The sequence below is a fragment of the Rana temporaria genome, chromosome 5 (genome assembly GCF_905171775.1).
Source record: "Rana temporaria chromosome 5, aRanTem1.1, whole genome shotgun sequence".
NCBI classification, from domain to species: domain Eukaryota; kingdom Metazoa; phylum Chordata; class Amphibia; order Anura; family Ranidae; genus Rana; species Rana temporaria.
The window spans coordinates 406,366,385-406,393,541 of NC_053493.1; positions in this window are offsets into that span (position 1 = coordinate 406,366,385).

Here is a 27,157-nt window from a genome sequence, read left to right on the forward strand (position 1 = left end):
GGAGCTGAAGGGCTGTACTGGGAAAGCCCAATGTCCGGTTATCTGAATAGGCTGGCCACAATAACATACACTCATGCAATGCATGAGTGTATGTTATTTGCGCGGCACTGCAAAACAAATTTTTAAAAGCCTTAAAGGGCCCGTTGTTTTTCTTTTTTTTTTTATGACTACATGAGGGGGGGGGGCGGCGCCCGGGCGCCCCCTATGGACGGGCCGCCACTGATCCCCACATATTTTTGTGGCATTTGGGTGCCTTTGGCCAATTATGGCTCAGGGGATTTAGTACACGCCCCACACTATATAAGGCCGCCTGGAAGTCAGCCTTGTGTAGTGTGTTTTGGTGGTTAAGAGAGAGACAGAGAGAGAGAGAGAGTCATTTTTTTAAATTAGAGCAGGCAGGCTAGTCAGTTAGAGTTACAGTGTGTAGAGGATATATATACATCCCAGGTGTTGTATATATATATATTTATACACTGTATTGAGTTTAGCTAGATCCGCTCTTCCTAATATACTGACAGGCAGGCAGGTGATTGTGCTAGCTGCAGTATTTTCACTTGGTGTACTGTGTCCTCTGCACAGTGTGCACCTAAAGCTACGTGAATACATTTGCAGGTGTTCTCATATTAATACCAAAGAGTATTAGCTCCAGCTAGAATATCTGTGAGGGGTTGCCCAATTTTTCTGCCCCTGTTTAACAGGGGCGTGTAATTACAATTTTTGATGCAATACTTTGCAGCGGGCTCATTCATGTGCTACAACTAAAGTATCTGTGAGGGGTTGCAGTGTTGTGGAACCAGTGCCTAAGGCCCAATTTTTCTGCCCCTGTTCAACAGGGGCATGTAATTACAATTCTTGATCTAATATTTAACGGCAGGGCCCATTCCTGCACCCACCAAGAGTAACTGTGAGGACTTACAGTGTTGTGGCAACACCAACACCTAGGGCCCAAATTTTGCAGAGTATATACGGCAGGCCCCTACTCTCAAACATCCAACTTACAAATGACTCCTACTTGCAGACGGAAGGAGACAACAGGAAGTGAGAGGAAATCTACCCCTAGGATGGGAAATTCTCTTCTGTAAGAGGTGTCTCCTGTCCACTGATGCTTTATCACCAATCCTTGTTTCACTAAAAAAAAATAAAAAAAAATAATCATTTGTCATTGGGACAGAAAGTGAGGTGCAATCTTCTGAACAGATGCACACAGACAGCAAAACAAATGTTACAGGGGTGATAACCCTTCTCTATGTTTTCCAAAAAGCACTTTAAAAAAGTACCAGTTTAAAATTACAAACAGATTCTACTTAACAACAAACCTACAGTGCCTGTCTTGTTTGCACCGCCTGTATACTGCTGTTCAAAGTATATAGGGCCAAAGGGGCTGGAAATTACCTGGGGGGAGGGGGGGGGGGCGATGCTATTTTTCTCAAAGATTTTCATCCATATTGCAGGGACCAAACATTACATTAAAGCCGCAAGCAGTTTTAAATTACTTTTTTCTTATAGTAATCTCATTTTGTGCAGGGACATTTCTAAACACGTGCCACTTCACAGGTATACTATAGACACCCAGCAGGTACGATATTTAAAGGAATTTTTCATTTTTTTTTTAATTTTAAGCATCATTAAAATCACTGCTCCCGAAAAAACTTCAGTTTTTAAAACTTTTTTTCTATTGATACATGTTCCCTGGGGCAAGACCCGGGTAATCAAACCCGTTTTACGACAATAACTTGCATATTAGCCTTTAAAACTAGCACTTTTGATTTTAAACGTTCGAGTCCCATAGACTTCAATGGGGTTCTAATGTTCGCGCGAACGATCGGTCCGTTCGAAGGTTCTGGTGCGAACCTTCGGTGTTCGGCTCATCCCTACTGGCGACCTCTCATTTCTTGGGACCCAAAAATGTCAGATAGGTACAAATACTCCCCAAATGACCCCTTTATGGAAAGTAGACAGTGCAAGGTATTTAGTAAGAGGCATGGCATGTTTTTTGAAGTTGTAATTTTTTTATTTATATACACTGTTACCAGTGCAGTACAGCTTCATCATAAAAATGACGTGGCACTGATCAGGGATACCAACTGGTGACAGTATGTACAAAATAATATCATAACTTATAAAGAAAAAGAATGCCTATATTGTGACGATTCACGCTTTTCTGTCTGTTACAGCATGATGAATGTGCTTACTCCATTACGAACGGTAGCTTTACCATAACGAGCGCTCCCATCTCATAACTTGCTTCTGAGCATGCACGTTTTTTTCACGTCGTTAAAGCCCACACACGACCATTTTTTACAACCTTAAAAATGTTGTGAAAAAATAGAGCATGTTCAAAATTTTTAATGCCCATTTTTTAGATCGTGAAAAATGCTCTGAAGCCCACACACGATCGTTTTTAATGACAAAAAAAAACGTATTTTTCAGAACCGAAAAAACGGTCGTGTGTACGCGGCATGATAATAATAATAATAAACATTATAATGCCAAAAGTGCTAAAAGAAGCATGCATCTTATTAATTTTTTTTTTATAAGAATAAAAAAAATCACTAACACATAAAAAAGATGTAAAAAAATGTTAGAGAAAAATTACAATAAAAAAACAAAGGGGCAGATCCACAGAGCTAGTACGCTGGCGTACTTTCAAATCCTCAAACCAAGATACGACGGCATCTGGGTTAGATCCGACAGGTGTACGTCATCGTACGCCTTCGGGATCTAAGATGCAATACTTCGGCATCCGCTGGGTGGCGTTCACGTCGTTTTCCGCGTTGGGTATGCAAATTAGCTATTTCCGACGATCCACGAATGTACGAGCGGCCGGCTTTTTTTTTATGGCGTCTCTAGTCGGCTTTTTCCGGCGTATAGTTAAAGCTGGTATTTTGTCGCGTATAGTTAAACCTGCCATGTTAAGTATGGCCGTCGTTCCCGCGTTTATTTTGAATTTTTTTTTTGCGTACGTCGTCCGTTGTTGCAACATCATTTAGCGCAACGCACGGCGGGAAATTTAGAAATGGAGCATGCGCAGTTTATTCGGCGCGGGGACGCGCTTCATTTAAATGGAACACGCCCCCTAATTGCCGATTTGAATTCTGCCGCCAGAGATAGACTACGCCGCCGTAACCAAATGACCCCTTTATGGAAAGTAGACAGTGCAAGGTATTTAGTAAGAGGCATGGAATGTTTTTTGAAGTTGTAATTTTTTTATTTATATACACTGTTACCAGTGCAGTACAGCTTCATCATAAAAATGACGTGGCACTGATCAGGGATACCAACTGGTGACAGTATGTACAAAATAATATCATAACTTATAAAGAAAAAGAATGCCTATATTGTGACGATTCACGCTTTTCTGTCTGTTACAGCGTGATGAATGTGCTTACTCCATTACGAACGGTAGCTTTACCATAACGAGCGCTCCCATCTCATAACTTGCTTCTGAGCATGCACGTTTTTTTCACGTCGTTAAAGCCCACACACAACCATTTTTTACAACCTTAAAAACGTTGTGAAAAAATAGAGCATGTTCGAAATTTTTAATGCCCATTTTTTAGATCGTGAAAAATGCTCTGAAGCCCACACACGATCGTTTTTAATGAAAAAAAAAAACGTCTTTTTTAGAACCGGAAAAACGGTCGTGTGTACGCGGCATGATAATAATAATAATAAACATTATAATGCCAAAAGTGCTAAAAGAAGCATGCATCTTATTAATTTTTTTTTATAAGAATAAAAAAAATCACTAACACATAAAAAAGATGTAAAAAAATGCTAGAGAAAAATTACAATAAAAAAACAAAGGGGCAGATCCACAGAGCTAGTACGCTGGCGTACTTTCAAATCCTCAAACCAAGATACGACGGCATCTGGGTTAGATCCGACAGGTATACGTCCTCGTACGCCTTCGGGATCTAAGATGCAATACTTCGGCATCCGCTGGGTGGCGTTCACATCGTTTTCCGTGTCGGGTATGCAAATTAGCTATTTCTGACGATCCACGAATGTACGAGCGGCCGGCTTTTTTTTTATGGCGTCTCTAGTCGGCTTTTTCCGGCGTATAGTTAAAGCTGGTATTTTGTCGCGTATAGTTAGACCTGCCATGTTAAGTATGGCCGTCGTTCCCGCGTTTATTTTGATTTTTTTTTTTTTGCGTAAGTCGTCCGTTGTTGCAACGTCATTTAGTGCAACGCACGGCGGGAAATTTAGAAACGGAGCATGCGCAGTTTATTCGGCGCGGGGACGCGCTTCATTTAAATGGAACACGCCCCCTAATTGCCGATTTGAATTCCGCCGCCAGAGATAGACTACGCCGCCGTAACTTACAGCGCAAATTCTTCCAGGATTCGAACTAAAGCCAGGTAATATACGGCGGCATAGCGTATCTCTGATACGCTGCGCAGGTGCAGATCTCTGTGGATCTGCCCCAAAGGTAGTACGTTATGCAGAAAGTCCAACCACTAAGTTCTGTTTCTTTGCTGGGGTTCAGAAACAGAAAGTGAGAAAGAAAAAATTGTTGTAGCTTTATAACACACAAGACTCCACCCATACTAAGAAGCATTCACGTTGACATGGGGCGGTAAGAACAGGCAGTAAGAACAGGCCATTCCCTAAACCACTCACTTAAAGTCCACAATCCAGCCGGAGACTGTTCACATGCTATGGCTGTGATCCTTCACTATATAGCATATTTAACGCAGCATCCAGAGCAGGGCAGGACTTAGGGTGGTGGGGGCCCCTGGGCTTGAGTGTTGATTGAGGGGCCCCCTGGAGCCGAGAAGCGGGGGTGCCACCGACATCGAAGCTGATCAAAGTTGTTGAGCGGGGGAGACTGCCACCGATCCGAGTTGTTGAGCGGGGGGGGCCACCGATCGGAGCTGACAAAAGTTGTTGCGCAGGGGGGTCGCCGATTGATCAAAGTTGTTGAGGGGGGCGCCGATCGTAGTTGTTGAGCAGGGGGGTGAAGGGGACTTCTTACTTGTTCATCAGCAGCGGTATGGCTCTTCCTGCTTCCTGCTCCCGGGGCCCCCCGCCGGCGTAGGTTTTCATCGCAAGTGCTTGGTGAATCAGGCACTTGCGATGAAAACTTGCGGCGGTGTAACGTATCTACGATACGTTACGCCGCCGCAGTTCTACGTGAATCTGGCCCTATGATTCTATATGAGAAATAAATTAGAGTAAAGTTAGATTAAAAAATGTGATATATATTGCTTAGATATATCAAAATAAAAGCAATATACTGTATGAGGTTCCAAATTAGATTAGAAATGTTTTGCATGAGTCCAAAAGGAATTTTGTATTTTTGTTGGATTTATTTTTATTTTCATCTGATTTTTATTTTTTGCCTTTTATACTTTTTATACTTTATATTTTTATAGTTTATATATATATATATTTCAAAATATATATCATAAAAAGAGTTTATTAATAAATAAATAAGGCAGAGACAGGGGATAAGTGTACCCTATATAATCCCTATATTGCATTGCATTAGCTCAGCGCGTTACTTACACTACAAGGCTGATCTCCATCTGTGCCTTAAAAGTCCACCACAAGGGGAGTTTGTTTTCCTAAATTTTTACTGGATGTGGCACTTTAATGCTCTATATTGCCAACGTACACCTATAGAGTAACTAGTAGTGACTAAACAGACAATACAAATTGGCAATTAACCCAAGGTGTCTTTGGCATCTTACCCCGATAACTAAGAGTTGCTACAAGAAGTCACCTTTAGTTCATTTAGAAAATGCGGGCAAGGTCTATACACACCCAAAGTGGAAAAAAAACACTGAGGCCTCGTACACATGGACGGACTGTCCGCTGATGTACACACCATCAGACAGAAATCTGCGCGGACACGATACGCGGTGACGTGGCCGCGCTGTCTCCGCGACGATGACGCGGCGACGTGCGCGGCCCTGGAAGGTCAATGCTTCCACGCATGCGTCAAATCACTTTGACGCATGCGAGGGCTTTTGGCCGAGCGGACATGTACGGTGAGTCTGTACAGACGACCGAACATGTCCGACGGACAGGCTTCCAGCGGACATGTTTCTTAGCATGCTAAGAAATTTTTGGCCGCTGGAAAACGGTCGGCTGGACAAATGTCCGCTGGAAACCTGTCCGATAGGCCAAACACACGACCGAACATGTCCGCTGAAACTGGTCCGTGGACCAGTTTCAGCGGACATGTTCGGTCGTGTGTACGGGGCCTAAGAGGACAATGGATCTCTGTTGTTGATGAAACTGAACAGCTGGAGAAACTTATGGCAACTCTAAAAGGAAAGAGGTGTAGCACTGGAAAATATGGTATTTTTGAAACCAGGGCCGGGACAAGGGGGTGGGCAGGATGGGAAGCTGTGGTATCACGTTAGGTGTGCGGGCACCACAAGGAGATTGGGGGTAGGGGATTTGTGTTGGGATGGGAAATTCGGAGGGGGGGCTGGAGGTAAGAATTTTTTTAGGAAGGGAAATTTGGGAAGGTGTGCTAGGAGTAAAAGTTAAAATATGGTGGGGGGGGGGATTTGTGCTAGGAGCGGAATTCTTTTTGGGAGGGGGATTTGTGCTAGTAGGCGTGTTTGGGGGCATTTGTGCTAGGAGGGAAAATTTGGAGGGGGGGTTTGTGCTGGGAGGAGGGATTTGGAGTTGGGGAAGAGGATTTGTGCTGGGGGGGATTTGAGTGGTAGAGGATTGCTGCTAGTAAGGGGGATTTTTTTGAGGGTGGATAGTACTGGGAGGTAGATATGTGCATTAGTTTTCGTCCGAATGCATTTTCGTCCGAATTAGCCCTACTCTTCCTCTACAAGTGTGCAAAGTTTGATGTCCAGAGGACCTACGGCCGGGGAGCACCGATTTTTCAAAGTCGGGCACCCCTTCCATAGACTCCCATGTTAAACGGTAATTTCTTCGGTAACTTTGGGGACCCGGTACCAGACGGAAATTGGCACACATGTAGTCCCAGTTCACTTCTATAAGTTTGCAAAGTTTGCTGCCTGTGGGACCTACGGCCGGGGAGCACCGATTTTTCAAATCCGGCACCCCTCCATAGACTCCCATGTTAAACGTCAGTCTAGTCATGGACACAGTGAGGCATGGGCACAGAGAGGCATTGGCACAGTGAGGCAAAGTGAGGCACAGTGAGGCATGCAGATGGACACCCTAGGCTTACAGTATACTTGAGTCAATAAGTTTTTCAATTTTTTTGTGGTAAAATTAGGTGCCTCGGCTTATGCCGCGTACACACGATCATTTTTCGGGTTGTTTTAAAAAATGAAGTTTTTCAGGCTCTAGAAAAAAAGAAGCTTTATTCAACTTCATCATTAAAACGGCCTTGCCTATACAGGATCGTTAAACAAAATGCTCTAGCAAAGCGTGGTGATGTACAACACGTACGATGGCACTATAAAGGGGAAGTTCCATGTGGATGACGCCAGCCTTTGGGCTGCTTTAGCTGATTTTGTGTTAGTAAAAGACGATTCGCGCTTTTCTGTCTGTTACAGCGTGATGAATGTGCTTACTCCATTACGAACGGTAGTTTTCTTCTGAGCATGTGCGGGTTTTTCACGTCGTTTTAGCCCACACACGATCATTTTTTACAACCCAAAAAACAACATAATTTAAAACGTTGTGAAAAAATAGAGCATGTTCAAATTTTTTTTGCCTGTTTTTCAGAACCTGAAAAATGCTCTGAAGCCCCCACACGATCATTTTAAATGAAATTTTTAAAAAACTTTGTTTTTACAACCCCAAAAATGATCGTGTGCACGCGGCATAATATTCGGGTCGGCTTATACTCAAGTATAAACGGTAAGAAAATAAATGTATTTTTCGGACGAAAACGAAATTCCGAAACAAAATATTTCAGTGTGCACATGTCTAATGGGAAATTTTTTGGGGGGAGGGCACAATTTGGCATGTTTGCCCATATTTGCCCATGTTCGCCCTGAGCGCTTGTCCCAGCACTGAGTGGAATGATTTCCAATTTTCCCAGGATTATCACTCTTACCTCTCTCAATAGTATCTTGCTTTCTCAATTTGTAGTGTTTAGATGGTTCCTCAGCAATTTTGTACATAGGAGTGGATGGGTGACCGCATACATCTCTGTACGTTTCTCTTCTCTTCCCCTATACCCCCCTGACATTTTTTTTTCTTTCTCTTTCTTTCATCCTCTTTCCTTCTACGTAATCCAATTTCAGGATAATTATCAGTGTCTGCTGTAAAGGAGCACCTTACCTTGATCTTCAGTGTAACCTCTTTATATCATGCAGTGAAAAATTTTGAGGATTTACATTTTTTACGTATATTGAGATGTGCTGAGTTCTTTATCTCTTGATGCATGTAGTGCATGTGTATTAAGTGACTGTGAAGAAGGATTCAATAAAAGATGAACATTTTATTTAATTTTTTAACTCACCTTTTGGGATGAGAACATGAGTTTGACTCGAACATCGTATGTTCGATCGTTCGCCGAATTACGAAAATTTTGGGCCGTTCGCGCCAAATTTGAGATGTGTTTCACGGCCCATAATTCACTGCGGCATCACAGTGCATTGCTGGCTGATAATTGGCCAAGCATGCACTATGACCCGCATGCTTGACCAATCACAGCTTGTAAAAAACGGAGAGCCATAATTGGCCAAAGCCAATTTTTCAGTTCTAAACACGTGCCACTTCACAGGCATACTATAGACACCCAGCAGGTACGATATTTAAAGGAATTTTTCATTTATTTTTATTTTTTTCTTATTTAAGCATCATTAAAATCACTGCTGCAGAAAAAACGACAGTTTTTAAAACTTTTTTTCCATTGATACATCTTCCCTGGGGCAAGACCCGGGTTCTCCATCTCCAGCGATGAGAAGATCCAGCGACGGGTGCGGGTGATCCAGCGACGGGTGATCTCCAGCGATGAGAAGATCCATCCATCCAGAGCGCAGCATCGCCGACCTCCTCTCACCGCTGGACACAGCCCAGCGAATGACGCGCTGAAGCTGTGTGACATTTCTTATATAGGAGAGGCAGGGCCACCCGTCACGTGACCCCGCACCCTCTGACGCACCCTCTGCTACGTCACTGGGTAAGCCCGGTCTTCCCCCTTCCTGGGCTTCCCCAGTGACGTAGCAGAGGGTGCGTCAGAGGGTGTAGGGTCACGTGACGGGTGGCCCTGCCTCCCCTATATAAGAAATGTCACACAGCTTCAGCACGTCATTCGCTGGGCTGTGTCCAGCGGTGAGAGGAGGTCGGCGATGCTGCGCTCTGGATGGATGGATCTTCTCATCGCTGGAGATCACCCGCACCCGTCGCTGGATCACCCGCACCCGTTGCTGGATCTTCTCATCGCTGGAGATCACCCTAACCCGTCGCTGGATCAGGACAACGTTGGAGCGGGGGGGCGGGAACGAGTGGATTATCACCGCGGAAGTTTTTTTCTTTTTTTTTTATTAATAAAGGACTTTTTTCTACGGTGTCTGTGTTTTTTTTTTACAAGAATTTACACTTCCTTCGTGAAATGGTAGAGGTACAGTGTACCCCATTACCAATTCACATGGGGGGGGGGCAGGATCTGGGGGTCCCCTTTGTTAAAGGGGTCTTCCAGATTCTGATAAGCTCCCCGCCCGCAGACCCCCACAACCACCGGGCAAGGGTTGTGGGGATAAGGCCCTTGTCCCCATCAACATGGGGACATCCTCCCCATTTTGAGGGCATTTGGCCTGGTACGGTTCAGGAGAGGGGGGCGCACTCTGTCCCCCCTCTTTTCTGCGGCCGGCCAGGTTAACGTGCTCGGATAAGGGTCTGGTGTGGATTTTGGGGGGAACTCCACGACATTTTTAAAAAAAAATTACGGCGGGGTTCCCCTTAATATCCATTCCAGACCTGAAGGGCCTGGTAATAAAATTTGGGGGAACCCCCACGCTATTTTTTATTTTTTTTTATGAATGAATCCTCTCTGAATTGCCAAAGCCGACAATTCATTATAGCCGCAAAGCCGTTTTTAAATGACTTTTTTTCCTTTCAGAAATGACACTTTGCGCAGGGACAGTTCTAAGTTTATTTTTATGTGGTTCGGGTTCGGGTTCGGGGTCAAGTTCGGGTCCCGAACCCGGACTTTTTTCCGAAGTTCGGCCGAACCCGCCGAACCCGAACATCCAGGTGTCCGCTCAACTCTATTTAGGAGATATCCCCCTGTGTCTGCATGTGCCGAAGTCATTGGCACATGCACACTGGGGCAAACTGAAGCAATGGCACCTATGTGCCATTGCTACAGTCTATGGGCCTGATTTACTATGCTCTGTGCGCTGCGCTGGTTCATGCGTTAATTAGTACTCCGGGTGGAGGCTTAATTGGGCGCATGAACCAGCGTAGCAGCCGGCGCATTGAAACTAATATGTAAAGCCGCGCCGAACTCCCTATAGAAGTCTATGGGAGAAATCAAAAGTGTTCATTTTAAAGGCTAATCTGCAAGTTTTGTCCTAAAAAGTGTTTGGGGACCTCAGTCCTGCCCCAGGGAACATGTATCAATGCTTTTTTTATTTTTTAAAACGGCCGTTTTTTCGGGAGCAGTGAAATTAATAATTCTTAAAGTGAAACAATAAAAGTGAAATATTCCTTTAAATTTCGTACCTAGGGGGGGTGTAATGTCAGCATGTGAAATAGCGCATTTTTCCCGCACTTAGAACTCCCCCTGCACAAAGTGACATTCAGAAGGAAAAAAGTCATTTAAAAATTCACACGCGGCTATAATGAATTGTCGGCTCTGACAATTCTAAAGGGATTCATTCATAAAACAAACAAAAAAATGTGTAGGGGTTCCCCCAAATTAAATTACCAGGCCCTTCAGGTCTGGAATGGATATTAAGGGGAACCCTGCCGTAAAAACCAAAAAAAAAAAAGACGTGCGGTTCCCGGCAAATATCCATTCCAGACCCTTCAGGTCTGGTGTGGATTTTAAGGGGAACTCCACCCCAAATTGAAAAAAAAATGGCGTGGAGTCCCCCTAAAAATCCACACCAGACCCTTATCCGAGCACGTTGACCTGGCCGGCCGCAGAAAAGAGGGGGGGACAGAGTGCGGCCCCCCCTCTCTCCTGAACCGCACCAGGCCACATGCCCTCAACATGGGGAGGATGTCCCCATGTTGATGGGGACAAGGGTCTCATCCCCACAACCCTTGCCCGGTGGTTGTGGGGGTATGCGGGCGGGAGGTTTATCAGAATCTGGAAGACCCCTTTAACAAAGGGGACCCCCAGATCCTGACCCCCCCCCTGTGTGAAATGGTAATGGGGTACATTGTACCTCTACCATTTCACCCCAAAAAAAATGTCAAAGTGTTAAAAATGACAGTAGCCGGTTTTTGACAAATCTTTTAATAAAATCTTCTTTTCTTCTTTCCTTCGGGTTTCTTCCGCTGCTTCTTTCTTCTCGTTCACATCTTGCCCGACGTGTTCTTCTATCTTCTCCGTCCGTCCTTCAGCCTTCTGGTCCCGCATCTTGCCCGTTGTCTTGTCCTGTCTTCTTCTCCGTCCGCCTCCTCGTCCGCATCTTGGGTCTTCTGTGGTGTTCTTCTAGTCCCCGGACCCAGCGTTTGAATTTGATTTGGCCGCCGTTTTCCCGCTCCTGGGACCCGCCCCCCTCTGACGCCACAAGTAAACTCCTTAGAAGGTCATGTGCGTCAGAGGGGGGCGGGGTCGCAGAGCGTCACACAGCGGGGGAATTCAATTTCAATTGCGCCGCCCGGAGAAGAAGTTCCCGCCGTGTCACACTCATGTGACCCCGCCCCCCTCTGACGCCACAAGTAAACTCCTTAGAAGGTCATGTGCGTCAGAGGGGGGCGGGGTCACATGAGTGTGACACGGCGGGAACTTCTTCTCCGGGCGGCGCGATTGAAATTGAATTGCCCCGCTGTGTGACGCTCTGCGACCCCGCCCCCCTCTGACGCACATGACCTTCTAAGGAGTTTACTTGTGGCGTCAGAGGGGGGCGGGTCCCAGGAGCGGGAAAACGGCGGCCAAATCAAATTCAAACGCTGGGTCCGGGGACTAGAAGAACACCGCAGAAGACCCAAGATGCGGACGAGGAGGCGGACGGAGAAGAAGACAGGACAAGACAACGGGCAAGATGCGGGACCAGAAGGCTGAAGGATGGATGGAGAAGATAGAAGAACACGTCGGGCAAGATGTGGACGAGAAGAAAGAAGCAGCGGAAGAAACCCGAAGGAAAGAAGAAAAGAAGATTTTATTAAAAGATTTGTCAAAAACCGGCTACTGTCATTTTTAACACTTTGACATTTTTTTTGGGGTGAAATGGTAGAGGTACAATGTACCCCATTACCATTTCACATAGGGGGGGGGCCAGGATCTGGGGGTCCCCTTTGTTAAAGGGGTCTTCCAGATTCTGATAAGCCCCCCGCCCGCATACCCCCACAACCACCGGGCAAGGGTTGTGGGGATGAGACCCTTGTCCCCATCAACATGGGGACATCCTCCCCATGTTGAGGGCATGTGGCCTGGTGCGGTTCAGGAGAGAGGGGGGGCCGCACTCTGTCCCCCCCTCTTTTCTGCGGCCGGCCAGGTCAACGTGCTCGGATAAGGGTCTGGTGTGGATTTTTAGGGGGACTCCACGCCATTTTTTTTTTCAATTTGGGGTGGAGTTCCCCTTAAAATCCACACCAGACCTGAAGGGTCTGGTATGGATATTTGGGGGGACCCCACGCCATTTTTTGGGGGGGTTTTTACGGCGGGGTTCCCCTTAATATCCATTCCAGACCTGAAGGGCCTGGTAATTTAATTTGGAGGGACCCCCTTTTTTTTTTTTTTTTTTTAATGAGCAATGACTCTATTCTTTATAGCCATGAGTACTTTAACCACTTGCCCACCGGGTTAATTCTGGCACTTCTCTCCTTCATGTGAAAATCACAATTTTTTGGCTAGAAAATTAATCAGAACCCCCAAACATTATATATTTTTTTTTAGCAGACATCCTAGGGAATAAAATGGCAGTCATTGCAATACTTTTTGTCACACCGTATTTGCGCAGCGGTCTTACAAGCGCACTTTTTTTGGATAAAAATCACTTTTTTGAATTAAAAAATAAGACAACAATATATTTTGTCCAATTTTTTTATATATTGTGAAAGATAATGTTACGCCGAGTAAAATGATACCCAACATGTCACGCTTAAAAATTGCGCCCGCTCGTGGCATGGCATCAAACTTTTACCCTTTAAAAATCTCGATAGGCGACGTTTAAAAAATTCTACAGGTTGCATTTTTTGAGTTGCAGAGTAGGTCTAGGGCTAGAATTATTGCTCTCACTCTAACGATCGCGGCGATACCTCACTTGTGTGGTTTGAATACCGTTTTCATATGCGGGCGCTACTCGCGTATGCGTTTGCTTCTGTGCGCGAGCTCGTCGGGACGGGGCGCTTTAAACATTTTTTTTGGGGTTTTCTTATTTATTTTTATTTAGTTTTATAATGTTTTACACTGAAATAAAAACATAAAAAAAAAATGATCAGTTTTCTTCCTATTACAAGGAATGTAAACATCCCTTGTAATAGGACTAGTGTGTGACAGGTCCTCTTTATGGAGAGAGGCGGGGTCAATAAGGCTGGAAAGCATGGTATTGAAAAAAAAAATAAAAGTTCTCATGCTTTCAGCTGCAATCATGTTCGTTCAGCACAGTGGTGTAGTGTATAGCACTTTGACCTAGCAGCAAAAGAGTTGTTGGTTCGAATCCCGCCCGTGACAGCATCTGCATGGAGTTTGCATGTTCTCCCTGTGCCTGCGTGGGTTTCCTCCCACAATATAAAAACACGCTGTAAATCGGTTCCGGTCTAAATAAGCCCTAATATGCAGTAGTATATTTAGGTTTGGTTCTGCCCTAGGCCTGACTACATATCTGCCCCTCCTAATAGAAAAATGGCCCACCCCTTCCTGTCAAGGTCACACCCTGTTTTTGTATAACCCCGCCCAGTAATTTTCAGGGGACCCACACACTAGTTCTGGGGGGGCACTGGATTCCCTTAACCACTTCCATACCAGGCACTTACGCACCTTCCCGCCAAGCCAATTTTCAGCTTTCAACACTGTCGCACTTTGAATGGCAATTGCGCGGTCATACAACACTGTACCCAAACAAAATTGGCGTCCTTTTTCCCCCACAAATAGAGCTTTCTTTTGTTGTTATTTGATCACCTCTGCGTTTTTTTTTTTTGCGCAACAACTAAAAAAAGACTGCAAATTTTGAAACAAAAAAAAGTTTTTATTTTTTTAGGTTAATTTTTTTGTAAATAAGTTTTTCTCTTTCAATTACGGGCACTGATATGGCGGCACTGATGGGCACCGATGAGATGGCACTGATGGACATCGATGAGGTAGTACTGACGGCACAGATGAGGTGGCATTGATTGGCGGCGCTGCTATGCGGCACTGATGGGCACTCATAGGCGGCACTGATGGGCACTCATGGGCGGCACAGATGGGCGGCACTTATGGGTGGCACTGATGGATACTTATGGGTGGCACAGGTGGGCACTGATAGGTGGGCACTGTGCATGGATGGGCACTGTGGGGTGGCACTGATGGACACTGTGGGGTGGCACTGATTTTCCCAGTCAGTGCCCATTTGTGGGCACTGATTGGCATCTTTTTTCTTATTTTTTATTGCTTTTTGTTTTTTTGTTCTATATTTTTTTTGTTTTTGCACACCCTGGTGGTCCAGGGTGGGCATCCCTGGTGGTCCAGTGTGGTGATCCGAGGGGGGGCTGCGCTGATAAACAATCAGCGCGAACGCCCCCTGTCAGGAGAGCCGCCGATCGGCTCTCCTATACTCGCGTCTGTCAGACGCGAGTGAGGAAGAGCCATAGATGGCTCTTCCTGTTTACATCGTGATCAGCCGTGATTGGACACGGCTGATCACGTGGTAAAGAGTCTCCGTCTCCGTGAGAGACTCTTTACTGAGATCAGACTGACACCCCGCATCACCGATCGCCGCACTGCGTGCCCCCACAGGCGCGTGCGGCATGAAATCCTGCAGGACGTCCTGTCAGGATTGTGTAACCACTTCCCGGACGTAAATCGGCCATAGGCTGGGCGGGAAGTGGTTAATTTGCATAGTTTTTCTCTCACTCCCTGTTTGGCTATGGGGCAGGAAGTGAAGGCAAATCTCCCCAATTGGACACAGATAATACAAAATAAACTGACAGGGCCTATAACACTCCCTCACTCTATCCAAAATTAAAGAAAATAAAACTTGTTGATTATAGTTCTTGTCAGGGGCGGACTGACCATTGAGTCACTCGGGCACTGCCCAAGGGCCCCATGCCACTAGGGGGCCCCATCCGGGTTGCCAGGCTCAGTAAAACCAGGGACAGTATGTAAAAATCTGTGTTTTTTTTAGATCTGTCCCTGATATGTCCGAAAATGACATGCTTTTAATGTGAATATCCCAAGATTTTAGCTGCCCGCCTCTGCACTACCTCCTGGCGTGGTGGTCATCTGTAAGCCAGAGGGGCCCCATAATCTTCTATTGCCCAGGGGCCACATGAGTTGTCAGTCCGCCCCTGGTTCTAGTTTAAGCACAAATTTCATAGAGTTTTATTGAGAGCCCTAAGAAAATATAACCATGCCAATAGGCCAGGATAGAGCGTTGCTAATATGTAGGAATGTGTGCGTTATTAATTTGCAAATAAGTATTATCTGCTCATTTTTTGGGGATGTCTGCACCCCTGATAGTGACAACATTTGTGAGGTGTCTTCACCCTTTCTAATTCATTCACTTCCTGTCACATAGCCAAACAGGAAGTGAGGGTAAAACCTTACAAATATCTTTTCTTGGGGACACAGAGATCAAGCTAAATAGTTTCCCATTATGTAAATTGCACTCTAGCATTTTGCTGTGTACACCCCAAATTATTAGGGATCTTGGACTTTGGGGTCCATTTACTAAAGGCAAATCCACTTTGCACTACAAGTGCAAAGCAAGGAAGAAAGAAAACAAAACAACTTTGCTTCTACAGGATTGAATGTTAAAACCATCAGTGCTTCCTCTCTGATTTTCAGCAACTATGCTTGTACTGCAGAGTGGCTTTGCCTTTACTAAACCCCAAACTAAATAATCATTTGGGGCAGGGATCCTCAAACTACGGCCCTCCAGCTGTTTTAGAACTACACATCCCATGAGGCCTTGTAATGCACTGACATTCACAGACATGACTAGGCATGATGGGAATTGTAGTTCCTGAACAACTGGAGGGCCGTAGTTTGAAGACCCATGATTTGGGGTGTACACAGCAGTGCTGGAGTGCAATTTGCTTAATGGGGACACTAGTTAGATTGACCTGTGTCCCCAAGAAATGACACTGGTAGGGTTTTAACCTCACTTCCTGTTCAGCTGTGTGACAGGAAGTGAAGCCAATTTTAAGAAAAGGGACACAAAGCTCAACACAAAAATAAAAAAACACAAAGCAGGGGTTCTAACACTCACTTGGCTTCCCTCAAACACCCACAATTTGAATAGGATTGCCTTGCGCTAGATTTAAGCACAGTGCTGTAAATCAGCACGTCAAGCCTGTCCACCAATAGCAAACCCCCCCCACAGGCCATGTTTGCAGGTTTTCCTTCATCTTGCACATGTGCTTTAAAATACAGTCTGGACAGCAATTCTTGATAAGAGAAATCCCCAAAACATGTCCTGTCGGGGGTACTTGAGGGCTGAGGACCACTGCAGAATAAATAAAATACTTACCAGTTTTTGTCTTTAACCACTTAAGGACCGCCTCATGTACATATACGTCAGCAGAATGGCACAGGCAGGCACATGTACGTATATATACGTCCTCTGCTTGACGTGGGTCGGGGGTCCGATCGGGACCCCCCCCCGTACATGCGGCGGTCCCCGTGGCTTCAGGAGCGATCCGGGACGACGGCGCGGCTATTCGTTTATAGCCGCTCCGTCGCGATCGCTCCCCGGAGCTGAAGAACGGGGAGAGCCGTGTGTAAACACGGCTTCCCCGTGCTTCACTGTGTCGGCGCATCGATCGCGTCATTCCCTTTATAGGGAAGACACGATCGATGACGTCATTCCTACAGCCACACCCCCCTACACTAGTAAACACATACAAAGTAAACCCTAACTCTTACAGCGCCCCCTCTGGTTAACTCCCAAACTGCAACTGTCATTTTCACAATAAAGAATGCAATTTAAATGCATTTTTTGCTGTGAAAATGACAATTGTCCCAAAAATGTGTCAAAATTGTCCGAAGTGTCCGCCATAATGTCGCAGTCACGAAAAAAATCGCTGATCGCCGCCATTAGTAGTAAAAAAATAAAATAAATAAAAATGCAAAAAAACTATCCCCTATTTTGTAAACACTATAAATTTTGCGCAAACCAACCGATAAACGATTATTGCGATTTTTTTTACCAAAAATAGGTAGAAGAATACGTATTGGCCTAAACTGAGGAAAAAAAATGTTATATATGTTTTTGGGGGATATTTATTATAGCAAAAAGTAAAAAATATAGCATTTTTTTCAAAATTGTCGCTCTATTTTTGTTTATAGCGCAAAAAATAAAAACCGCAGAGGTGATCAAATACCACCAAAAGAAAGCTCTATTTGTGGGGAAAAAAAGACGCCAATTTTGTTTGGGAGCCACGTCGCACGACCGCGCAATTGTCTGTTAAAGCGACGCAGTCCCGAACTGTAAAAACCCCTTGGGTCTTTAGGCAGCATTTTGGTCCGGGGCTTAAGTGGTTAAAGTCAGGGAGAATAAACATGGCAAACATTTCATGATTACACACCAGGAAAGAAGCTTAGACAAAAATCACACATCATTTGTTAGGCCCAAACCGATTTCAGCTGCAGCTGTCAACATATGTAGCATGAAAAAGTAACAAAAGACAAACTTAACAATTTTAAAGTAATTTTTATTGGTCAACAAAACAAGGAAAGCAAAAAAAGACAAACAAACAAAAATACATTTCAAAATTCTAAATAACCATAGCTTTACACATTTTTCATAAAATAAGGCCACATAGACAAATACATCAAAGTGAACATCATTTAAAAATAAACCAAAACCATTGGCAAAATAAAACAAAACCCATGCAACAAACCACATTTGTGTTTGGCAACAGCATTTCTGCCAGCCTGCCCCTTCTGAGGGCAGCTGAGGACTGATCGATCCAAGCTTTTTATAACAGTGCTAGTAATGAAGCAATTGAAATCACATGACCAAATTGCAGTCTCTAGTTTGGGTGAGCTTGTAATTGGGCACACCTGCAATTAATCCAAACCACGCTCTATAAGCATCCAATGAGTGTTTTTCACCTTTTAAAAAGAAAGGATATTTTTTTCTAAGTGTTTGAGCATGCTCAGTTCATCACACATGTAGGAACCAAGCTGCAATGGAATGAGAGCTTTTATTTTTTGGTTTCCCCTGATCTGATGCTTTCCAGCCTGAAGGGGAGGTGTTAAAGACAGAAGTAAACACGCACATTTAATAATCTATTTGTGTGAAAAAAAAGGTTGCCAATTTTGTTTGGGAGCCACGTCGCACGACTGCGCAATTGTCAGTTAAAGCGACGCCGTGCCGAATCACAAAAACTTGCCCGGTCATTGACCAGAAATATGGTCCGGGCTCAAGTGGTTAAAAATTAACAAAACACAAAAGTGAGCCCAATTTTTGGGGATAATGTGAAAGATGATGTTACACCGAGTAAATAGATACCTTACATGTCACGCTTTACTATTGGAAACACTCCTGCAATGGGGCCAAAATGAATTCCGTGAATATCCCCATAGGCGACCTTTTTCTTTTTTTTCCAGGTTACCAGTTTATAGTTACAAAGAAGGTCTAGTGGTAAAAGTATTGCTCTCGCTCTAACGCACACGTCAATACCTCACATGTGTGGTTTGAACGATGTTTATATATGTGGGCGGGACTTGCGTAAGTCCCGCCCACATATGTAAAAATTAGTTTTACTTTTTGCTATAATAAATATCCCCAAAAATATATATTGAAAAAACGAAAAAACCCCTCAGTTTAGGCCGATACGTATTCTACATCTTTTTGGTTCCAAAAAATCGCAAATAGCGTTTAGTGTTTGGTTTTTGCAAAAGTTATAGCGTCTACAAATATTTTTTTTTGGTTGTTTTAACTAGTTATTGGGGCGATCAGCGATTTTTATCGGTACTGCGACATTATGGCGGACACATCGAACACTTTTTTGGAACCATTGGCATTTTTCTAGCGATCAGTGCTGTAAAAAATGCATTGCTTACTCAAAAAATGCCACTGGCAGGGAAGGGGTTAACACTAGGTGCAAGGGAGGGGTTAAATATGTTCCCTGGGTGTGTTCTAACTGTAGGGGGGGGGGGACTGACATGTGTAAATGACAGATCGCTGTTCATGAAGGGGAACTCCAGACCCCCCCAAAAAAAAATAAGGTGGGTTCCCTCCAGGTGCATACCAGGCTCTTAGGCTTGGTCTGGAACATAAGGGGTTAAACCCGTGCAAAAAAAAATAGCGTGGGGTCCCCCCCAAGATCCAAACCAAGCACTTATCCCAGGCACGCAGTCTGGTCAGACAGGAATGGGGGTGGGGACGAGCGAGCGCCCCCCTCCCTCCTGAGCCATACCAGACCACATGCCCTCAACATGGGGGAGTGTGTGCTGTGGGGGAGGGGGGCACTGCCCCCCCACCCCAAAGCACTCTTGCCCCCATGTCGATAGGGACAAGAGCCTCTTCCCGACAACCCTGGCCGTTGGTTGTCGGGGTATGCGGGCGGAGAGCTTATCAGAATCTGAGAGACCCCTTTAATAAAGGGGTCCCCAGATTCCGGCCCCCCACCCTATGTGAATGAGTATGGGGTACATCGTACCTCTACCCATTCACATGGGGGAAATGTAAAGTAAAAAAAACACACCACACAGAATAAAATATTTTATTAATCTGCTCCGGAGCCCCCCCTTTCTTCTTTAGCTCTCTTAGAAGGGGGGGTTTCTTCTCTCCCGATCTTCCGCCGGGACCCTGGGCTTCGGTGATTTCTGCCGGGGGAGGGCGCCATCCCTCGGTCCTCTCCGGAGCCTTCCGCCGGATGCCCCCACCCCATTTAAGCTCTTTTTCATTAGGGAGGGGCATCCGGACTTCGGGGTCTTCTGCCGGGGGATGGCGCCTATCCCCCGGTCTTTCCGGTGCCTTCCGCCAGGGTTCCGGTCTTCCTGGTCTTCTGCCGGGGGTGCGCCAACTCCCCGGTCTTTTCTCTTCTGTCTTCTCTGCTCCCTCTTCTGCCTGGCTCCCCCGCGGAGCCAGGGCTTTCTTCCGTCTTCTTTCTTCTCTCTTCCTTCTTCTGCCTGTCTCCTCCGGGAGCCCAGGGCTTGTCTCCGCTGTCTTCTTCCTTCTCTTCCATTCGATGTTGACACGACGTGGTTCCGCGCTGACATGCCGTGTCAGCGGCGGGCATGGACTTATATAGGGTAATGCCACCATGTGACCTCAACCCATGTGACATCACATTCCCTGGGCATGATGGGAATGTGATGTCACATGGGTTGAGGTCACATGGTGGCATTGCCCTATATAAGTCCATGCCCGCCGCTGACACGGCATGTCAGCGCGTAACCTCGTCGTGTCAACATCCAATGGAAGAGAAGGGAGAGGACAGCGGAGACAAGCCCTGGGCTCCCGGAGGAGACAGGCAGAAGAAGGAAGAGAGAAGAAAGAAGACGGAAGAAAGCCCTGGCTCCGCGGGGGAGCCAGGCAGAAGAGGGAGCAGAGAAGACAGAAGAGAAAAGACCGGGGAGTTGGCGCACCCCCGGCAGAAGACCGGAACCCTGGCGGAAGGCACCGGAAAGACCGGGGGATAGGCGCCATCCCCCGGCAGAAGTCGCCGAAGTCCGGATGCCCCTCCCTAATGAAAAAGAGCTTAAATGGGGTGGGGGCATCCGGCGGAAGGCTCCGGAGAGGACCGAGGGATGGCGCCCTCCCCCGGCAGAAATCACCGAAGCCCAGGGTCCCGGCGGAAGATCGGGAGAGAAGAAACCCCCCCTTCTAAGAGAGCTAAAGAAGAAAGGGGGGGCTCCGGAGCAGATTAATAAAATATTTTATTCTGTGTGGTGTTTTATTTTACTTTACATTTCCCCCATGTGAATGGGTAGAGGTACGATGTACCCCATACTCATTCACATAGGGTGGGGGGCCGGCATCTGGGGGCCCCCTTATTAAAGGGAGCTCGCAGATTCCGATTAGCCCCGCCCGCATACCCCGACAACCAATGGCAAGGGTTGTCGGGAAGAGGCTCTTGTCCCTATCGACATGGGGGCAAGAGTGCTGTGGGGTGGGGGGGCAGTGCCCCCCTCCCCCACAGCACACACTCCCCCATGTTGAGGGCATGCGGTCTGGTACGGCTCAGGAGGGGGGGGGGCGCTCGCTCGTCCCCTCCCCCATTCCTGTCCGGGCCAGACTGCATGCTTGGGATGAGGGCTTGGTTTGGATCTGGGGGGGACCCCTGCGCCGAATCGGCGTGGGTTTAACCCCTCACGTTCCGGACCAAGCCTAAGAGCCTAATGTAGCCCTGAAGGGGGACCCGCGCCGATTTCAAGTTTGAAATTTGGCGCCGAGTTCCCCTTCAGGGCTGAAAACAGCTCGGAGATTCCCGTGCGCCGCGTCACGCAGCGCAATCACGGGTACGCCGCTTGGTATTTACCAAGATTTTCACGGCGTACTGACAAGGCGCACGGGAATCCCTGACTTTTCTCTCTGCGCATGCCCAGTATGCAAATGAACCTCCCGAGGTTCAGGCGCACTGTGCAAGCGTACGGGGATCTGTTTTCAAAAAACACTTTCCCTTTCAATTCGGCCCGCCAAACACTTTAAAACACATGTCACTTCACTTCCCCTGCATCCCCCCACCTCCCCCCCTAATAAACTCCCGCCCAAACCCCCGCAATTTACAGTTTAATGTGCCGTGCGCCAGGTCTGTACTGGTGCACAATGCACCCTCTCCTGGGCGCACGGAGCACATTAGTAACTAGGGAAATACACTGCACTAGCAGCGTATTTCTTTAGTAAATCACCAAACGGCTGCTACTCCTGCTTTTACTCCATGAGTCATGGAGTAAAGGCTTGGTAAATCAGGCCCTCTGTGTCGTTACCGGTGGCTCCCACACGCATACGCGGTGGTGACGTCATTGTGGCTCCAGCCAATCACAGCGCGGAAGCCGAGATACCCGGAAGTAATTTTGGGACAACATGTCGGCGGCCGGAGGGGAAAACGAGGACCGCTGCAAAGGCTTTGATCGGAGATAAGTTATACATAATGAGCTAGTATTCTATGCATACTAGCTCATTATGCCTTTGTCTTGCAGGGGTTATTTTTGTTAGGATTTTTTTTAAGAGGGTTCACTTCCTCTTTAAGGATTACCTGTAGCTACCCAGGATATCTCCTAAACGTGCACGGTTTAGGAGATATCCCCTGTCCCCTGCATGTGCCGACATCATCTGCGCTGTAATTGGCTGGAGCCGCGATACCTGGAAGTAACTCTGGGATGACATGACGGTGGCCATAGGGGGAAACGTGGACCGCTGCAGGGGCTTCGATCTGAGATAAGTAATATATATAGAGCTAGTTTTTTTGAGGGGGTGGCAATGGCGGGGAGTTTAGGGGGTGGCAGCAGTGGTACTTGAGGGGGGTGGTAGAGGTGATGTTGAGGATGGTGGCAGCGGTGATACTTGAGGGGGGTGGCAGCGGTGATGTTGAGGGGAGTGGCATCGGTGATACTTGAGGGGGGTGGCAGCGGTGATGTTGAGGGGAGTGGCAGCAATGGTACTTGAGGGGGGTGGTTAAAGGTGCACTCATCTAAAGAAGAGGAAGGGGGTAAAGGAAGCAGGGAGGGAGAGAAAGCATAGGGACATATGAGGATGAGAGGAAATCTCCTGTTTGCTCGGCGGCCTCTTTAAAACAAAGTCCCGCCTCCTGGACCAGCTTCTATGATAGACAGAACACTGGTCCAATGCCAGCCCAGGAGACTGGACTTGAGTAAACAGGAGATTCTTGCTGTATGTACCGTATTTATTGGCGTATAACACGGGTATAAAACGCACACTAACTTTAAGAGGGAAGTTTCAGGAAAAAAAACTTTCAACAGCCCCCCGCGTATAACACGCAGGCACAGTTTACCCTCTATTTTCAGGGTAAAAAAGTGAGTGTTTTACGCCAATAAATACAGTAATCTGACGGCACTCGTCCCGCCCCCATCCCCACTCTCTCTGAGGCAGCCCAAATTGCAGTATCGGCGTATAACAAGCACACTATTTGCAACTGATTTGTAGGATGAAAAAGTGAGTGTTATACGCCAATAAATACAGTATTTATTTTAATAAATGTTTACAAAATACATATATATATATTTGTACCAGGAAGTGGAAACAAAAAATTCCTGTGTATTTCATACGTGCATGGCCTGAAACACAATAATATTCAGTCCCGGGATCAGTTATGAACGAGTATGCGGTTATTACACGTTTTACATCCCCTGACATGTCCGCTATACCACAGGCCATTAGACTGGAAATAAGGTGGACAAGGATGGATAGCTGCTTATCAAATTTGGTTCCCCATACAGTTATTAGTGCCCCGTCCACTACCCAGCTATATGACCGCAGAGCCACAATATATAGACAAACTTGCAGTGTCAGTAACTAATGCAGTACACTCGCAGAAAGTAAATGCCATATAAATCAAGGCAAAGTCAATGCCATCCTTCGGATGATCCGTATACCCAGTAGTATTGCGACAGTCACATCGCCTTCAGTTACATTGCATCAAGTTTATTGAAAAACCAATAACATATGGAAGTACAGTTAGCGGGTTGGTCTTTAATGTGATTCCTATATGTGTAATGTACGATGAAATTGCCCAGCTTGAAATGTCTACAAGCATGTAATAAAAACGAAAGTAGATGTAAATCCTAATAATGAACTTGTGTTTCCAGAGAACAGAAAAATATACCGTATTTAACGGGGTATACCACGCGCCGGCGTATAACACGCACCCCAAGCTTAGAAGGGAAGTTTAGGAAAAAACGTACATTTTGGATGCTCAGGTTTGTCGGTGTCCGTCTGCGGCCTTGCGCGGGGTCCGTCCAGCCTTGTCGGTGTCCGTCTGCTGTCTTGCCCGGCGTCCATCGGCGGCCTTGTCCAGCGTCTGTCTGCGGCCTTGCGCGGGGTCCGTCCAGCCTTGTCGGTGTTCGTCGAGTGGGCAGTACACTGGGCTTGGCTCGGTCTTTGTCGACGGCGCTCAGAGACAGCGGGGATCGGCGTATAACCCCTGATTTTAAGGGGAAAAAAGTGCACGTTATACACCGATAAATACGGTACATATATTCAAAACTTTCACCTAAACGTCCGAAATCTCCTCCAAAAAGAGTAAAAAAACAACTCTTTGATTATTCCTTTTAAGTTAAGTCATCATCCCGGTTAAGCTTCAAGATTTCATGCCTGTGGCATTCCTATCAAAGAGGGAATTAATACCAAGAATACATTAGGGTTGTTCATTATATAATTAACTCACGCCTTAGGAATCTAACATATGTGAATCATTTTTATAATCTCCGTGAAATTATAATGGTTTTGTCATGGAGATTTAGCACAAAGAATTGTGACATTTCTGAGAATTTAGAAAGTTGATTTTTTTTTTGCCCCCATTAAAATTAGAATAATATTTTGCACAGTGTGCCTGTAGGTGAAAGGCTGTATATATATATATATTTTTTTTAGACATTGGATTTATACACTTCTTTTACAGGCTGTGATTTCCTCTAAACCAAAGGCATTTAAATCTCTTTTGGATAATTTTATAGGAATACATATAAACACCCAGGCCTGGAGCCATGCATCTCCATATTCAGAAAACAAAAAAGTCAGACTAAGTGAAATTGGATTTTTGTCCTTGCTTATGCAAACTGTACTCACATTAAAGAAGACTATTGCAGACGGTTTTCTTACTTTCTCTTCACTCCTCCATTATCCTATTTACTACGAAGGTCAAAGAGCAGAAAGCTTGGCTAAGCTACAAGTTAACCCTAGTTGGAACATGCCCAACATATACTTTAACCATTTCAGCCCCAGAAGAATTTACCCCCTTCCTGACCAAAGCACTTCCTGCGATTCGGCACTGCGCAGTTTTAACTGACAATTGCGCGGTCGTGCGACGTGGCTCCCAAACAAAATTGACGTCCTTTTTTTCCCACAGATAGAGCTTTCTTTTGGGGGTATTTGATCACCTCTGCGGGTTTTTCTTTTTGCACTATAAACAAAAAAAGTGCGCACATTTTGAAAAAAAGCAATATTTTTTACTTTTTTGCTATAATAAATATCCCCAAGAAATATATAAAAAAAACTATTTTTTCCTCAGTTTAGGCCGATATGTATTCTTCTACATATTTTTGGTAAAAAAAAAAATGCAATAAGCGTCTATTGATTGATTTGAACAAAAGTTATAACGTCTACAAAATAGGAGATAGTTTATGGCATTTTTTTTTTTTTCTACTATAATGGCGGCGATCTGCGATTTTTATCATGGCTGCGACATAGAACACTTTTGATGCTATTTTGGGAACATTGTCATTTTTACGGTGATTAGTGCTATAAAAATGCACTGATTACTGTGTAAATGACACTGGCAGGGAAGGGGTTAACCACTAGGGGGCGAGGAAGGGGTTAAATGAGTCCTAGGGAGTGATTGTAACTGTGTGGGGGCTGGGCTACAAGTGACACAACAGTGATCACTGCTCCCGATTACAGGGAGCAGTAGATCAGTGTCCTGTAACTAGGCAGAACAGGGAAAAGCCTTGTTTACAAAGGTATCTCCCTGTTCTGCAACTCTGTGACACGATCGTGGGACACCGGCGGACATCGAGTCCGTGGATCCAGCAGGCATGGACATGGAGCTCACGGCGGGCATGCGCGTACAGGTACATTGCTTTGCCCAAACAAGCCATTTTACCGACGTATATGTTCGTGAAGCGGTCGGCAAGTGGTTAAAGTCAATTGGCCAGCCAGCACCAGCACTGTCTTGTACGAGGACAAATAATTGTTTACACTGTGCCCCAAACTCATTATCAGGGCCTGGATATGAACCTGCAAACTCTGTTGTGTCTGGCAATGTCCCTTCTTGCTGAGCCACCTGGAATGCTGGACAGCTCCCTGGACAGTTCCTTGAATGATCCTGCCTTGAACCCTGTTTAAACTCCTTGCTCCTTCCATTAACTTCCAGTTTAAGTCATGCCTTTACACTTTGTGATTATTGTGTCCTCTCCAGACATTATCTCACTCTTGTCAGTCCTGCTGCTTTCCTCATCTTTGCTACTATTCATTACTGACCTTTGGCTTGTTCTTTGACTATGTTTTAACTTGATCTCAACCATGCAAACGCTCGTTACTGACCCTTGTTTTTTTTTACTGACTACGCTTCTGCTTATCGCAGCCTGCTATATCTGCTCCTGGACCACAGCTTTCTCACCTCCTGCTGGGGCAATCTTGAGGACCGCGACCTGGTGTCACGTACCTGAGAGAAGACTAAAATGACGAGGTAGGCCTCTCTGTTAGCTCCAGCCCAGGCCCCACTGGAAGTGAAACAGAGGGCGCCGAGGGACAGGAGGAACAAGAGTGCCTTCAAACGTAGATTGGGTAACTTGCAGCAGGAGATGTTGTTTCAAGGCAGCAGGAGAACCATCAGGTCAGGAACAGTAGTCGTGCACAGTAGTTCAGCTGAAGTTAAGGACTTGTGGCTGGTCAGTAAGGATGAGCCGAACACCCCCCTGTTCGGTTCGCATCAGAACTTGCGAACACACCAAATGTTCGTGTGAACTTTAGAACCCCATTAAAGTCTATGGGACTCGAACATTTGAAATCTAAAGTGCTAATTTTAAAGGCTAATATGCAAGTTATTGTCCTAAAAAGTGTTTGGGGACCTGGGTCCTGTCCCAGGAAACATGTATCAATGCAAAAAAACGTTTTAAAAACGGCCGTTTTTTTCAGGAGCAGTGAATTTAATAATGCTAAAAGTGAAACAATAAAAGTGTAATATTACTTTAAATTTCGTACCTAGGGGGGTGTAAAGTCAGCATGTGAAAAAGTGCATGTTTCCCGTACAT